The sequence below is a fragment of the Onychomys torridus genome, chromosome 20 (genome assembly GCF_903995425.1).
Source record: "Onychomys torridus chromosome 20, mOncTor1.1, whole genome shotgun sequence".
In the NCBI taxonomy this organism is placed as follows: Eukaryota; Metazoa; Chordata; class Mammalia; order Rodentia; family Cricetidae; genus Onychomys; species Onychomys torridus.
The window spans coordinates 15,017,434-15,035,294 of NC_050462.1; the positions used below are offsets into that span (position 1 = coordinate 15,017,434).

General features: G+C 42.4%; 1 long non-coding RNA gene across 4 annotated transcripts; it reads right to left on the reverse strand.

Annotated features, from left to right (window-relative positions):
* Positions 1 to 1,333: 1,333 nt before the first annotated feature.
* Positions 1,334 to 17,492, reverse strand: LOC118571250. Of its 4 annotated transcripts, none has more exons than XR_004943306.1 (3): positions 17,267 to 17,492; positions 7,993 to 8,104; positions 1,334 to 6,950 (listed from the first exon to the last, which is right to left on the reverse strand). It is a non-coding gene; the product is annotated as an uncharacterized LOC118571250 (long non-coding RNA). The 4 variants fall into 4 exon arrangements; XR_004943308.1 differs by having other exon boundaries at positions 7,993 to 8,073; positions 17,178 to 17,492; XR_004943305.1 differs by having other exon boundaries at positions 17,178 to 17,492.
* Positions 17,493 to 17,861: the final 369 nt, after the last annotated feature.

Here is a 17,861-nt window from a genome sequence, read left to right on the forward strand (position 1 = left end):
AGCTAAGAGAGGAAACAGAATACCACAGGGGAAGTGCAAGGGATTAGTCCAATTCCAGAACATACAGACTGCATGCAGATTGTGGCAGCAAACTTAACCAAACACTAAACCCAACTGGAACCATGCTGAGCATGCTCTAACTGCTAAGGCAGAATAGGGCTCAGGCCCATGATTTACAAACAATGATTTGGTGAAAGTATTCTTTCATATTTAAATCAGAAGCAAGTAAGTTCATAATCTTGGAAAGACAGTATTTCTAGCTTTGTTCAAGGAATATATTAACTCTGTAACCTCTGTTACAGTATAGTCTGCAGAGGCCTGGACATCAGGACATCACACTAATACATTGCCCCACTAATGTCATGCCTGAGAAGGATGACAAGAGGTCACTTATATGGCAGAAGCCTTGGTATGACACATGCATTCAGAAGGAATAAGATAAATCCTAAGAAAATCAAACAATTTAACAGGAAAAGCTTGTAGAGGTCCAATAGTCAATGGAAGGTGGAGACATTGTCTCCAGAGTAAAACACGGTATACTATGCCTCATATGTAATAGTGAGATCTGGAAATGACAAAGCCACACAAGAATATTGCTGCTTATTTAGAGCACACTCCAGAGCAACAAAGAGCTTTGTAACAGTCAGTGTAGATTGTCATATACGTGGGAGATCACAATACATATTTCTCAGGATTTAGAGCAAGACAATACCATCTCTAGCAGAGGATTTTATTCCTTTCAGAAACCATTCTTGGTATGGTACCAGACTCTGGCAAAGTCAAAAAAACCTTGACCATGGGGCACTAAGTTACTATATGTATTCATTATGAACTAAGTGATAAGGTAGATGGGCCCAGCAGCAGTTCATGGTAGTATGGAAATGTACCATCAGGAATGAATCACCTGCATGATCTTGTACCCCAGATCATGTATCTTTTTTACCATGTACTGTGTTTGAACCAGGACACCTTCCTCAAACTGCCCTGGCTAGGAGAGGCTGTGCTCAGGCTTCAATAAGCTGGCTTGGTATAGAAAAGGAAGGTATGGTCAAGGGTGACCCTAAATGATGGTAAGAGCCGAAGGAACAGCATCCTGAAAGAGAGGACCAGAAGTTCAGAGACAATGAAGTGAGGAAAAGAGGTGTAGGAATGGAGATAGGAGAGCAAATACAGGGGCGAAGATTTTTTTATTATACTGTAGTCAAATATAATGAGTTCACATATTGTTGAGTGCAAGCCAAAATCAGCGGTCAGTATATAAAAGGAGTGGAGAAAGATTACTTGCAATAGACCAGAGAGAGTACAGGTGTTCTTTCCAAATAAAACACTTGCAACAAAGACAGCATGGGAATTTTATTCAGAGAGCCTATACACATTCATGTAAGGGGTGGTCCAATACTAAGCATGCTCAGTTAAGGAGTACATTCCTGGGGGAAAATTAAATCCTTCATGAGCATAAACATTGACATTGACTTTTGCATCAACTTGTCTTAGCAATACCCTCTGCTGCCCGGCTAGCCATTACCCGTTCAAACTGGCAAAGTTTCAATCAACAACTCCTCTCAACGGTACTCCAACATTCCAAATGATATGGGATTGCATGGAATTTTGAACTATGGTACCCAACCTGTCGAGTTAGGAATAGAAAAATATACTCGCTGGGTGTCCCGGCACCAAGCAAGCTTTGCTTGCAAATCATGCATGCTGTAGAGGCGGGGACAGATCAAGATTTGTTGGATAGTTGTCTTATGACACTATGTATCAACACACTTCCAAGGGAAATCAGAAGGCATTGGAGACAAGTGCAGCCCCCTGATACTTGGAGGCTCATGGGCTAATGCTGAAGGTGTTGGATAATAAAAATAATAATCTCAATGAGTTCTTTGCATTAACAGGCCCCAGCGGAAGGACAAGGTAAGCTTTAGTAGCACTGAGGAATAATCTTGGAGAGCGTTGAGGAGTTGGGAAGTTTCTTTCCTTTTGCAGTCTTTGCCTCCCCACACTTGTGGTCAGGGACAGGACCTGCCTTGAGAAAGTACAGAGGCAAATTGTGATCCATGCTGAACAAAGGCTCACACAATACCCACAGAGCTGGCAGACTCCAGGATGTATGATAACTGCTTTGGGGATCATTAGAGTGAGTTTTACATTTACATTTCTATTTATTCAACAAGGGTTCAATTTAGAGGCTGGGCACAATGCTGATGACATTATAACAAACAGCTTATCAGGCAAAATTTTCTGAGATCATATCCTTGGAAAGGAAGGGGATCGCATCTTACTTCAACCTCTGTAAAAGTGCGAGATGAGGTTGAGAGCTTTAGGCTTGCTGTGAAAGGTTTGGCTTGCCATCATGAATATGCACCATTTGCTTGGAGGGGGTAAATAACTTAGAAGATGGGTCATTTCTGCAGTTGTCTGCAGCTGCCCTGAGAGTAGCAACAGCACCTGGTGGAACATTGGCAGGCATCCCAGTAGGTGAGCAGTACCAGCAACTAGGACAAGTAGCTACTGAAGCTGAACGTAGGATGCAAGAGCACGTTGAGGAGCAAGAAATCTATCAATTAGGTTTAGACCACGCTGAAGCCCAGATTTTGCTTGATTTTTCACAAGAAGAAACATGAGATTGGGGACCAACAAGCTGAAATCATCCTTGCCACAAAAACGTGAGAAGCTTCAACAATTAGCTGCAGCTATAAGCAGCAATAATCAAAGGGTCATGTTGAGCTCAGGGAGTCTTGCAGCCTCAGCACCCCTTCAAGCCCCTTGGGTTGCTCTGGCCACTGTTCAGCCTCAAAGGAGCACAGGGATTACAGAATGAGCTTCTGAAGATGTCGAGGATCAAGAGATGGATCACAATGATCAAAGTTCCCTTCGTCAGATTTTGGATGCCGGATCTGAAAGTGATGAAGATGAAGGGCACTTGCCCCAGGAAAGATCTAAACCCAACTTCTCACCCAAGATCTTACAGACTCTGCAACTCAGCCATTAGTCAGCCCAGACCAGGCGTACTTCGGAACCACCTCGCTCCCCACTAAAGGACAACTAACTATGGGAGATTTCCTCGACAGACACTCGAATTCCAATCAGTCCCCAGCTCTCCAAGGTCAGGGGCAGAGCCCAAGAACAACATTCCCCTACAGCTCTCAGCCATGAACCCTTGACCACACATACTAGAGTCCCCTACTCAAGACCAGTCACCGCCCATGCCGATTGAGGCTCCTCCTCCTCCGATTTATCCAATGCGAAGCAGCAGTTTCGGTGACAATGCCACTATCTCTCCCCCTTCTCCCTCCAATCCTTTCGATTCCATGGGTGCTTCCTCCAAGAGACAGCCTGGACACCCCCTCCTCTCGATTGGACCTTAAACACGGGATGTGACCGAGGCTGAAGATTGAAGCTGGGTCAACACAAAAGGATTCAGGCAGGGTTGTTATTTTGTTATAATACACCAGGGCGTGCCTGCGACTTTACCACTCACACTATTCCAAATGTGTTGCAATCTTCAGAAGCCTAATTGCTTGACCTTACAGGAAGCCAAGGCTAAGATGCCCAGCAACAGTTTACATGCCTCCTGTGCACACGGCAACCTTCCCAGTCAATCCTCCAGCAAAACTCAGGAGGCCTGTTTAATTTTCAGGCACTTCCTTTTTATAAACATCATCTACTTGCTGGCCAAATTTTCTTACATAGCAGTATTATTTTTGTATTATTAAGAAAGAAAAAGGAGCACATTCCTGAGCAAGCTCAGTTAAAGATCGTAATTTGAAAAGAAGATATAGTAGACACATTCTGGAGCATGCTGAGCTCAAACTAATCAACAGACATGCCTCAAGGAATGCTCTGCTTACACTAAAAATTTTAGCTGCAGGTAAGGAGAGGATACCCCAAAGGTGCATTAACATAAAGGATTTTGTCCCTAAAGGGGCCTGTTTTGCTTAGTGGCTAATGACATGTTCATTCTGACTAGAACACCCATGGTGAAAGAGGAAGAGAAAAATCAAACCGACACGGGATTGTCTGTTGGTGTTAAGCAAGCTTTCGTCAAGACCTGCTCTACAACTGTCACTACAGTGGTGTGAACAGTTATGTGAGCTAAACACGAGCCACAACATAACCTCCCAGTTACAAAAGCCAGCCCACACCTACATCTGTTTCTGAAGAACCCACTAGCAACAGGACCTACATTGTGTGCCCAGTATGGCATAATACTTGAGACAAATCAGACACCTGGTAGCAGGTCAATAACATGGACTCTTCCCATTTTGGAGTGGCTAGTGGTCCATTTTGACAGGGATAAACTAATTCTGGGTGTGGATTTGCTATTTTTGTCTTGCAGGGCCTTAACCAAACACCTAGGGCCTTAAAGAAGGCCTGATCCACAGGCATGGGCTCCAATTCAATGGTGCATCCACTCAGGGGACAAACTTCCCAGGAAAAAGATAATACGTGAACTCCCAACTGGGGAATCATTAGGGTCATCCAGCCTGATAGAACACCAGGCAACCTGCTGGAGGTGTTAGGAATGAGGAGAGACGTCTCCTCCCACACTCCCTCCAATTTCAAGTACAGGAGCAGACTCGGTTCTTGTGCTCAAGGGAAGAGGCTCACATTGGGGCACAGGTGGAGCTAACAGGTTGTCAAGGCTTACTTCAGCAGGTGAGAAGGCAAAGAGCAGAATGCAGGCTGAGCCACGTGGCAGTGTCATCTAGACTTCGTCCACCAGCTTTCCTTCCCTTGTCTATCCCTGGGCAGTCTGGGAAGGTCTCCTTCCTAAAATAGGTGGAAGCTTTCTTAGAAGCCATTACCCACAATTCAGTCTGTTACAATTAGATGCACGACTACCTGTGAAGGTGTAACTACCTGTAGGGTTTGGCTGTTTACTAAGGAAATACAAGGATGTCTTGCACATGCTCCTGCAAGGGTGGAGGGTGAGGCTCCTGGGGCCAGCTGAAACATCTAGAGACAGATTTTGTTTTTCCAAAAGTTCTCTTATCTGGTCAGCTTGGCTATTTCATACCCAGCTACAAGCCCTTTTATTACCTACCTTAGTGTTGTTCCTGACCTTGCGTTTAACCCTAAAATTAATCTTTATCCTAACATTTGCTTTCAATGTAATAATGGTTTAGCTGAAGTACCAGTTCAGAAGCAGGATTCCATAAGGAAACTGTACATACACTAACTTGGAGACCTCTAAAGGCATTGTCCCTACTAAGAACAACAACACATGGTTCCAAGAACCAAGCAGAGGAATCGGAAGTGATCCCACTGAACATTAGTTCTACTGACTTGTTAGAGGACACTATTTCCTGTTCCCACAACGCTACACTTTGGAAGTGTGAAAGTCCTGGCTTCCAATTCGGATGCATTTCTGCTAGGGACAACAAGAGTCCCATTAGACTCTAACTTATGGCTACTGTTTAGGCATTTTGAACTCTGGGTCCAGGTTTGAGCAGTCAAGGATTTCCCATCTTGGCAGTGGTAACTGAGCTAGATCAATAGGAAATTAAAAGGCTTCTAGGCAGAGAAAAACACATGGGTGATTAACTTTGGAATATTTTGATTCCAAATTGTGCCTGGGAGTACACGTTCATAAATTGTAGAGTGAGATATAAATGATTACCAATATATATAAATTTCATCGGGAAGGAGGATTTGGGTCCTACAAGGTAAGCCCTTAGGCTTACTAGAGAAACAACCCGAGGAAAATAGAATCTGACAGACAGTGGAGTAGAATGATGGGCAGCGCTTGCAGCCTACAGCTCCCTGAGTGACAGGAACTGTAGTTTGCCTTAAGAAAGTGCGTTCTCAAGAGGATAGGCCCATGGGGATCACGGAGGAGCCGCTTCTGAGAAAGATGGTGGTTTAAGGGAGCCCTGCTAGGATGACAAAAAGGAAGAGCAGGACTGGAACAAAACATGAAGAAGACAAATGCAGCTACAAAAGCTTGGGTCACGAAATGATACTTCTGAAGAAGAGAAAGTAGATGACGAAGATGAAAGATCCAACTAGGAGCTCTGGATAAACTGTTTCCTGCAGCACGGGGTTAGAGGCCTCAGCCTAAAGTGCGTATCTGATGATGATAGGCCAGGCCTGGGAGGGCAGAGACAGGCAGATCCCTGAACTCCCTGGCCAGCCAGCCATCTCAACTGATGAATTACAGGTTCAGTGAGAGGCTTTGTTCCAAAACACAAGCTGGAGAACTGATGAATGAAAATGTCCAAAGTCAATTGCTGTCCTCTACACCCATGTGCACATATGTGCAGACATGCACACATGAGCAGGCACACGTACCACACACAGAACTATCTCTAGTAGAAACTAATAATGGCATGGTTCATGTGCAAAGATCAAGACACAAAAAATCAAAATAATACCCAAGCCGCCATCAAAGCTGGCATTGCCGAGAAGCAGCAGCTACTATGTAGTACTAAACTAGGGAAACATTTCTTAATGGCAATGTAGAATTTCCTAACAGAAAAATATGAAAAACACTCTGCAACAAAACAAAAAACCCAACCAACCAACCAACACCCCCATCCCCCACACACACCCTCAGCAAAAAGTTTAAGACTGTCTGCTAAAAATATGGCCAGCTGTGATGGTAAAACTGTGGACATGAATCACACTGACAATGAAGTGTGACCCCCAAAGCCTGGACAGGATACCTTAGGGTGGGTTTATGGCAAGGTTACTCATACTGGAGGCTGAGATACTTCTCTAGGTTCTAATGTATCTCTCCTGCTAATCATAAGCAAAAGTTAAAAGATGTGGTGAAATTTCCCCCAAAGTTTCCAAGTGCCTTCTGAGGTCAAAAGAAGAAAAATCTTGTAACTCAATTAGAAGTGTGAATACTGGCGCAGGGTGGAGAGTTGCCTTGTCTTGTTTTCCAGGCAAAACTGAACTCCTGAATTTTAATCTCCCAGAATTCTTATTCTGTATCCAACGTCCTGGTTGAGAAGAAAAAAAGAGAAAAGAGAAAAACATCAAAACACCTTGGCATACTCAAATTATTTCTGCATTGTGTGTGTGTGTGTGTGTGTGTGTGTGTGTGTGTGTGAGTGAGAGAGAGAGAGAGAGAGAGAGAGAGAGAGAGAGAGCGCAAACTGATGACTATAGTTAGTCAACAGTCTTCCAAGTGGTCTATCTTGGGGATTCATCACAACCTTTAAGCTACAAGCTATAAACTTCCTTGATTGCTGCCCACCAATGGCTGAGCATAGCACTGTCTGTTCAAAACTGGGACCTCTTAAGTTATATTCCTGCACTTTGGAGTCTCCTTATTGACATGGCCAAGGCTTTCTTGGAGCTGTATTGTAGGTTCTCCACCAGTCTGAAGGGTCTTCTGGTCTACTTCTTTCTTCCTTTAGCCGATTCTGTCCATGCCTAATTCTATCTTGTTACTTCTCTCAGAACTCAGACTCAGTTCTGTACTGCAGCATGTCTGGTGTTCCTCGAGTCTCCTAAAATGCTATAGCATCAGTCCCCAATCTTGAAGCAACACCTAATTTATAAAACACTTCTTTTGAGAACAACTCAGAGTATGATTATTAAGATTATGAGGGGGCTGGAGAGATGGCTCACAGGTTAAGAGCACTGACTGCTCGTCCAGCGGTCCTGAGTTCAATTTCCAGCAACCACATGGTGGCTCACAGATCTGACACCCTCTTCTGTATACATAATAAATAAATCTTAAAAAAAAGATTATGGAATTTTGGAGTTGGAAGAGGTCTTATAGATTAAAAAATGAGAGAAGCTTGGTCACACCCTTGTTCTTTATTCTCTCAGTTCTTTTTTCTATTTCTAGTCTCTTCTAGCCTAATTCTTGATCCTCAATTGAAATGAACAACTTTATACAATAGGTTGTAAGTATCAAAGAGGCTGTACAGCTTCAGAATTTAGAGAAAAAAAGCCAGAAAGCAATCATCTCCATGGTAAAGTTGGAAAAGAATCAGTATATAGTGGATGAAGACATTTACATAAATAACCTACCCTTTGAACTCTGCATAATGTTTTGTGGTCACGGCGCTTTCCAAGTTTGTCTCAGGAAGATGCTCTATGAAAATGGAGGTGCTGTGAAATAACCAATGATAGATAGCATCATCTACAAAAGAGCAAAGAACTTTGGCTTATAGTTGTTTGATAGGTATATAAAAGTGATTTTTTTTTTTATCATGGTAAACATAACTTTATCTACTCTTTCAAAGAACTCATTATTTGGAGTATGTCTCTTCACAGAGGACATTACTCTCCAAGGGGATAAAAATTGGGTTTGGGACAAGCCCATTAGATATTACCACAATTTTTGGTCCTCCAAGGAGCCACAATACAGAAACAGATGTTCAGTCTATCTTTGTTTTAGGTTTTCATGGTCACATGGTGTGTAAAACAGGGGTGTGTGTCAGGGCTAAAAATGCCTCAGAGCATTAAATATGAAAACAGAGAAATCTGGTCTAGAGGAGCAAAAGGGAAAAAGGAGAGAAGATGAATGAGAAGCTGAGGGAAAGTATAATTATTAAAGAGAATGAGGGAAAGAGGAGCTAACAGATGAAGGAAAAATGTGTGGAGATTTTAAGACAAACATCCTCTCATTTTCCACTGAGCTATAGAAAACAGAACTTCCCCCCCCTCCTTGACATTCTGCAATACACGCTATTCCTCATAGATTATTTCTGTCCCTGGCAACAAATTATTAAATGTGAAACGTAATACTGTGATGCCTGCTCTCTGTTGAAAGAATTCTTATATCCCACACCATTCTGTGTTTTGCTCAACTACTCCAAATGTCCTTACTTTTTCTTATTTAAAATTTAAACATAAAAAGATTTCCTTATTAGATTTCTCAAGTCCCATCATTCCATGAATTAGTAATGTGAATTTTGATTGATAATACCAAAGCCTTTAATTTTATAGCATTTATCCCTATTGATCTGCCATAGTAGACTAGCTCATTTATTATTGTTTGGGCACTTATTTTTTTCTGCAGTTTGAATGTTCAGTGTTGTCCATCTGGGATTGGTTCCCAGATGCTCTATGGATAAGAAAATTTACAGTTTTTATAAGATGTTATTTGTCTATAACATATGAATAATCTCCTGTATCCTTTAAAATTAGACAATTTCTATATGTGTGTGTTGTGTAGGCTCTAAACCTATACTATTTATTGTTATAGTTTGGATCTTTCATTTGGGAAACAGTGGCTTCCCAGTGTGGTACCATGAGGAGATGGTGGAGCCTTTCCAGGGTGGGGTCTACTGGGAGGTCTTTATTATGGGGAGTGTCCTGAAGGGGACAGCGGGACTCCAGCCACCACTTCTTACTCCTTTCACTTCTCACCCATGAACTTGAGCACCTCTGTTCAACTGTGTCAGCGCTTCTAACCTTCCTAACACCTCACAACCCTTTACAATAGCTCCTCATGTTGTGGCGACCCCCAACCAAAAACTATTTCCATTGCTACTTCATAACTGTCATTTTGCTACTGTTATCAATCATAATGTAAGTATCTGTGTTTTCCAAAGGTCTTAGGTGACCCCTGTGAAAGGGTTGTTTGAATTCCAAAAGGGTTGCAACCCACAGTGCTGTGGATAATTGATGGATAAATAAAGCTGATTGGCCAGTAGCCAGATAGAAAGTATAGGCGGGACAAGGAGAGAGAATTCTGGGAAGTAGAAGGCTGAGGTGGAGGGATGCTGCCAGCCGCCATGATGAGAAGCAGATGTTAAGATACTGGTAAGCCACGAGCTACATGGCAACTTATAGATTAATAGAAATGAGTTCATTTAAGCTATAAGAACAGTTAGCAAGAAGTCTGCCATGGCCATACAGTTTATAAGTGATGTAAGTCTCTGTGTGTTTACTTGGTTGGGTCTGAGTGGCTGCGGAACTGGCGGGTGAGAGAGATTTGTCTTGACTGGGTTGAGAACCAATGGATGATGAGTTCCTTGCCATGGTGAGTTGCCTCACTAGCAGCCCTAAAACAGCAGGCAACTGATTATGCACAAAAATCCCCCAAACTAGGAGCCACGATAAACTCTTTCCTAAATTGATCACCTCAAGTTTTTGCTATAAGCTGACACACACATAATGCCAACTACAATATAAATACTAAGTAATTAAGGAATGACAAACATTTTGGATGTATTCAGTACAGTTCATAACTTTTTTCCAGTTTTTATATTCAGGGTGACTCTATGTAGCTCTGGATGTCCTGGAACTCGCTCTGTGGGTAGGCTGGCCTCATACTCAGGGCCTTTACCTCAGCCTGTCTGTCTCTGTCTCCTATGGCTGGGATTAAAGACGTGTTCCACCACATGTGGCCATAATTATTTTTCACTATCAAAAGATCAGTGTTGGTATGACTGTGCTTATCATGTTCACCCCATGTAGTGGTATTTTTTTTTCAATGAAAAAGTATACAGATAGGTTCAATTTAAATTAAGTTAGCGCATATAAATGGGTTTCATGACAGCATTTTCATATATTTGTGTGTGCTATTATACCTCATTTGTACCTACCTCTCTCTCACTGTCTGTCCATTCTCCTATTCTTTTAAAAAGTGTGTGTGTGTGTGTGTGTGTGTGTGTGTGTGTGTGTGTGTGCAAGAACATGATGTGCATGCATGGCACACATGCAAAGGTCAGAGGTCAACTGTGGAGTCTGTCCTCTCCTTCCACTTTTAGGTAGGTGCTAGGGATCAAACTCAGGGCTTGTGTGGCAAGTGCTTTTTCTAGTGAAGCCATCTTGCTAGGCTTCTACTTCCCTTTTGCTGGTCTCCTTCCTCCTTTCAAAGAATTTCCTTTCTGTTTTCACCAGACACAATCTTTTCAAATGGCTATTTTCCACCTCACAGAATCCATGGACATCAACTTATCAGTCCTGAGGGCTGATTTGTGCTTCACTTTCCTCTGAGAGTGGGAAAACTAAGCGTTTTCCTAATGACTGGTCAAATTACTCGGGTATCTTGATATCAGGAAGGGAGTAGCCCTCTTAGCAGTCATTAGTATTTCAGCAAATTGAAAGGTATAATTTCTATTAATACTTTTAAATACATAAGCTATTGTGGCATAGTTAGTATAGAATAAAATGCACGTATCTTAGATATTCAGTGTGTAGGTGTATTATAACTATCACTTGAGACAAAACATCGAACTGCTTAATCCATTAAGATCCTTTGCTCTTTTTCTATCATGTTACTTGTCTCTTAAAGTCACCTTGAAATTTATAAAACTTCTTTTTCTTGGATTCCATATGAATAGAACCAAATATTTGTGAGATTTATCCATGTTATTGGGTGTATGGACAAGTATGTTCCTTTTATTGCTGACTTGTAGTCTAGTGTGTGACTGCATAATTTTCATATTTTAACTGTGTTCCTGTGATAGTTAAGTGGTCACTTTTTGTTATTATGAATAAGGCTGTCCTAAACATGTAGTTTTCTTGTGAACTTGAATTTCAGTTCAGTCAACTAACTGAGATTAATGGCTCATGCATAGGCTAGATTGATGTTTAAAGAAGCTGAGAAACAGTTTTTTAATGTATGTTTCACTAACACCAGCTATGTGTGAGTTCCAGCTGCTGTATATCCTCACTGACATTTGGGCTATCAAGACTGACTCTAGCTCCTCAGTATGGGAAATGGAATCTACTGTACTTTAAATCTGCATTTCTTGTGACTAAAGAATATTGGACATTCTTCTTTGTTTTGTCAAGATACTCATAAAATTTATCCCTTAATCATTTAAAATTTTAGGTTATTTACTCATTTTTCATTTTTTGAGACAGGTTGTTTTCAAAATTTCTACATAGCATAGGATGATTCTGAACTCCTGATCTTCCTGTTCCCACCTCTTATGTTCTGTGATTCCAGGAGTGTTTCACTATGCTTGGCCCCTTAATCATTTTAAAATGTATTATTCAGAAGTGTGTAATGTATTCATAATGTTGCAATATAACCTATCTCCAAAACTCTTTTTTTTTTTTTCATCCTGAACAACTGATACTTTATACTCACTAATCAGTAACTTCTGGTTTCTACCTTCCGCCCAGAGTTGGTAACTATTATTCTGTGATTTGACTAAGTAACTCTTAAGTGGAAACATTGTATCCATTCTGACCGGTTATAGTCTAGTGTATGAATAGCTACCTTCTTTGTGCACCCATGTTGTAGCATCCGTCATAATGTTAACAGTATTTTAGTGTACAAATATACCATGTTTCACTTACTCCTCTATGCACAGACATTGTGATTATTCCCATGTTTTAGCTGTTTTGAATAATTCTCCTACAGACATGGCTCTCATCTGCTTTCAACAGTTTTGGGTATACACTACAAGTGGAATACTAGATTATTTGGTAATTCCATTCTAAGTTTTTGAGGAACTGTCACCCTGTTTTCCAGAGTGCTCTTACAACCCCACCAACAATTCACAAGAGTTTCAATTTCTCCACATTCTCACCAATATTTGCTATTTCCTGGTTGTTTATTAGGTGCCGATAGTAGTCATTCCAATGAGTGTGCAACGGTAATTCATTTTGATCTACACTTGATTCATGGTACTGAGGATCTTTTCATGTGCTTACTGGCCACCACTGAGGAATGGCCTACTGGAGTGTTTTATGTCCCGCATGCCCCCTTTTCAGAATGGGTCTCATTATGCAGCCCAGGCTGGCCTCAAGCTCACATTCCTGCCTCCAACCTCACTTCCAGCTTTTTTGTTTTGTGTTGTGTTGGGACTACAGGGATGTGCCTGTTTATGGTGTCCTGGGGATCCAACCCAGGGCTTTGTGCATGCTAGGCAAAACTCCACCAATGAGGCTACACTCCTAGTTCCAACTCTCAGCTTTTATTTTTATTTTCCAATGTTTCAAGTCTTTGTGTATGTGTGTATACTTGTGTGTGCTCAGGCACCTGAGGCAGCTACCAGAGGGCATAGGATTCTCTGGAGTTGGAATTACAGGCAGTTGTTAGCTGCCTGATGTGGATGGTGGGAACTGAACACTGGTCCTCTACAAGAGCACTGAGCCATTTCCTCAGCCTCCCAGCCTCTTCCCTGCATTGGTTTTGAGTTTTAGTGCTCTACATATCCGGGTATCTTATCAGTTACATGATTTACCAATATTTTTCTCCTAATCTATGAATCAACTTTTAACCATTGATAGTGTCTTTTATGTATGTGTATATGAGTGTGCAGGTACGCATGTATGTACGCATGTGTGTGGAGGCCAGAGGACAACCTTGGGGGTTTGTGTGCCAGTATTATACTGTTTTTGTTCCTCTGGTTCTGTAGTATGATTTGAAATCAGATACTGTTCTTTCTCTAGCATTTTCCCCTTCAGGATTGCTTTGACTATTTGGGGTCTTTCATATGACCAGATGAAGTTTGGGATTTTTTCCTCCCCTATTTCTGCAAACAATGTGTTTGCATTCTTTAATTTCATTGACTCCGTAGACCACTTTCCTAGCATTAGTTCTGATGACCCATGAAATAGGTTTTTACTTTGTCTTTTAGGGTTTTCAACTTGTCCACTGTTTGAAAGTTTTATTTTAGAAGTTCTTACTTCCTTGGTTAAGTTTATGACGAGGCTGTTTTTGGTTTTGATGTAACTCTCTTAATTTTCTTGTTCTCTGTAGCATAAAAGGTCTGGATTTTGATGGGGTGACTTTCTTTTTTTCATGGTTTGTACTTTTGTGTCACATCCAAGAAAATGTTATCTAATTCAAGATGATGAAGATTTCTGGTCATGCTTTTTTTTTCCCCCTAAGAGTTTTATAGTTTTAGATATTACATCTCAGTCCATGGTTCATCTGTAAACTCTTGTAACTGGAGTGAGGTAGGTTCCCAACTTCCTTCCATATGTGGCTGTCTAGTTTTCCCAGTCCGTATTCTTTTTCCTGTTGAATTATCAACACTTTTACATAAAACCAACTAACAAACATACATTTCTGAACTCAATTATGTTTCACATATCTATACCATTTAGGTTTGGACAGTACTCTCTTTTGTGTGTGTGCATGTGGTACATGCATGTTTGTGCATGTATGCCTGCCTGTGCCCACGTGTGGAAAACAGAGGTCTATGTTAGGTGTCTTCCTCTATGAATTTCCATCTTATTTTTTAAGGGGTTCTCTTACTAAAGCTGGGGCCTGCTGTTTAGCTAGACTAGCTGGCCTGTGAGCCCTTGAGTTACAGATGTGTGCTGCTGTGCCTTGCTTTTATGTGGATGTTAGGGATCTGAATTGAGGTCTTCATGCCTGTTCAACAAAAGCACTTTACCTATAGATCCATCTTCCCAGAACTGTCTTCTTATAGCTTTGTAACAAATCCTGAAACCAAGAGCCGATTTTCTAATCTATAGATACTTTCTTTTTGCTTAATTGCATTCATTAAGGTCTCCTAGGTCCTTAACAAGTGTGAAAACAAACTCTTTGTTCTCTTTTCTTTCTTTTTGAGATGGGATCTTGCTATGGTCTTGAACTCACAGGCTGAAGTAATCACTGCACCTTGCTTTCCTAAGTAGATGATATCACAGGTGTGTGCCACCTCAATTGATAAGAAACCTTTGTGTTAATGCTATGTGTGATTTTAGTGGAAGCAGATTTTCTATTTCCCCATTAAGTTTTCAAAATATGATAACCAATCTTGAAGTTCCCTTCTGTTCTCAGCTTGCAGAGACTTTCTAATGTTAATGAGTTTTGAATTTTGTAAAATATTTTTTTTCTGTATCTATTGGGACTATGGCTTTATTTTATTCTTCTTCCATTAATGCTAAAAATCCCTGCCCTATATTAAATTTCATCCTCTTTGGTCATGGTATCTAATTTTCTATATTATAAACTTTAATTTGATAATATTTTGAGAGTTAAAAAGTCTGTGTTTATGGAGAATATTAGTCTGTGATTATAAATGTTCCTAACAAATTTTGGTACTAAGATTATGCTGAACTCATGAAACTGGAGAGTGTTTCTCACTGTTTTGTTTTCCGAAACAGGATAGGATTGGAACTTTTCCTAGAATGTTTGATGAAACTCACTAGTACAGCTATATGGGCCTGGAGTTCCCTTTGTCAGAAGGTTTTTGATTAAAAATTGTTCTAGACTGAGTTACTTAAATGTTTTATTCCTTTTGTGTCAGCTCCTATCTTGCCTCCTCCCCTTCCTTCCCTTGGGTCTCACACAGGCTAGCAAGTGTTCTGTCACCGAGCTCTATCCCCAGCCTCATGGCAGCTTGGGAAATCTATTACTAGCATAAGTAATCCAGGTACCTCTCTAAAAGCTACATAATTCTATTAGTACTGGGACTATAATAGTGTGCAAATTTACAAATACAAAAGCAAATGACAGATAAGAAAATGTGTAATATATAGCAGAAAGATGTATGTATGTTCAGAAGGAGCAAAAAGAATCCAGTGGTAGAGGGAATTCCAGGATAGTGTGATAAATTATGAGGGACACACAGAATACAGCAGGAGGGTATTAGTCCAGGAAGAAAAGTCAGAATCAAGACATGCAAGTGGTATGTTAGCTTGCAGATCTATAGGTAAGTTAATCAAATTTATGGCAAATGAACCCCAAACAAACAAAGCCATCCTAGACCCAGGTCCCAAGGTCACATAACTGTGAGGGCCTGCAGTCAACTGGTTCTCCTTTCCCTGATACATCTTTAACTAAAAATAAAACATGACTTCACTTTTGTAAGACAATACATTTATGAATTAAAAAAAATCCCAAACAGGGTTAAAACATCCAAAAGATAAAAATCACTGTCTCACATTCTTTTAGATTTTTTTGTACTCATATATACCAACATACATGTATTCATATTCTGCACATTGTGATCTGTATTTCGATTTTATGCTTGGGCAAATACAACCCAGATTCTATGGCCATCTGTAATGGAATGTTTTAATGGGTCAAGAGTATTCTGTTGTATGCACACACCTCTCAATTTTTATTATTTAGGTTTGAAATTTATACTTGATTTTCTAAGCGCTGTTGGGAATATTTTTCTTCTTGCAAATGATACAAATGTACTTTTCTATGGATTTTTTTCAATTTTATGGGTGTATTACAGTCTTTGTTATTTCTTATAGTTTACTTCATACTTGGAAACAAGCCTTTCTAACTAACCTCAGGGTTATCACTATATTCTTTAATTTTCTACTTAAAAATATTTTTAGGCCGGGCGGTGGTGGCGCGGTGGTGGCGCACGCCTGTAATCCTAGCACTCAGGAGGCAGAGGCAGATGGATCTCTGTGAGTTCGAGGCCAGCCTGGTCTATAGAGCTAGTCCAAAGCTACAGAGAAACTCTGTCTCAAAAAACAAAACAAAATATAGTTTTAGTTATGTGTGTCTCCATGTGGGTACGTGCATATGAGTGCAGGTGCTCCCAGAGGCCAAAGGTGTCAGTTTCTCCTGGAGCTGTAGTTACAGGCAGATGTGAGCAGCAGGACCTGGGTTCTGGGAACTTTTGGAAAAGCAGGAAGCACTCTAAACCACTGAGCTATCTCTGCACCATAGATTTTCTCCTATTTTTAATGGTTTCATTTGTTTCTTTAAGTGTTCTTCTAGCATTTACTCTGGTGTGAGAGACCAAGTTTTTCTTCAATTACTAATCACTTCTCCTGTTATCTTTCCCTCACTTACCAGTGATTCTGTAACGGATGCTTTCACTGGTTACTACTGTTGACTTCAGCATCTTGGAAAACCGTAAAACATAACTGAATCTACAGAACTCGGGGTTAAGACACTCTATAAACATGCTGCAGCACTTGATGCAGCAGTGTTCGGTAAACTGCTACGGTCAGTGTCACACACACTCGCAGGATGTCTGGTTTCCCTGTTCTGATCGTGAATGTGTCTCCCACGTATCTCCTTTATATAACCCACCCCTAACACCACAAAAAATGCGACCGTTCAGTTGCCTTTCTACTCGAGAGGCCGGATATGAGCAAACATAAGCTATGCTTCCCGATGCACTCTCGAGGCAGGACGCGGGCTTCTGCCACCGCCTACCCTGAGACGCTGAAAGCCTAGCTCATCTCAGCCTTTCGGTTACGAACACTGTCAAAGCGGGCACCACGTGTCAACTTTTACAGCCCGAAGGCCAGGGGCGCACGCTGAGACTCCCTCCGAGGAGGCGAGCCTCCAGGATGAAACTGGGGCAGGAGATCCTGACCTGACTGTCCTGATGGCGAGCTGGGGGCGACTCTGCAGAAAAGGAAAACGTGACAAGAGCGAGACCAGGGCAGAGAGTCCTCAACCCACCGGTGAGACCGGCTCCACGACACGAGTGTCCGGGGCGCGACCCGCCGTCGCCCCGGGCTCGCGGGCTTTTGGACGCGGCTCCCAGGGACGTCCCAGAGCGGCGTTCCCACTCTGCCCACCGCAGCAAGCAACAGCAGCCGCTGCAGCCGCGGCCACTGCGGCCCTGGCAACCGTCGCCGGCGTCCCTGCACCAACGGCTCCGGCCGGGGCGGCGCGCGGCGCTGATGACGTGGCGCGGGGGCGGGACTTCCTGCCCGCGCGCCGCAGCGCCAGCTCCGGACGCGGTCGGCTCGGCGGCGCCGAGTGGCGGGGCCTGCGGGGCTGAGGGGGCGGCGTGTCTGCCGAGGAGGCCGGGCCGCGGAGGAGGAGCCGGGCTTGCCGCCGCCGCCGCCCTCTCGGCCCTTCGAGTTTCCCGGGCTACCTCCTCAGCTCTCCCCAGGCTTGGGCGCCCTCGTCCACCGCCCGGCCCGGCTCGCCGGCTCCCCTGCAGCCCGCGCGGGGCGCGAACCGCGCCAGGCGTGGCCGGCTGGGCAGACACCCCAGCGGTGGGCACCGGACCCCTCGGCCCCAATGCCTGGGCGAGCAGAACGGAGTG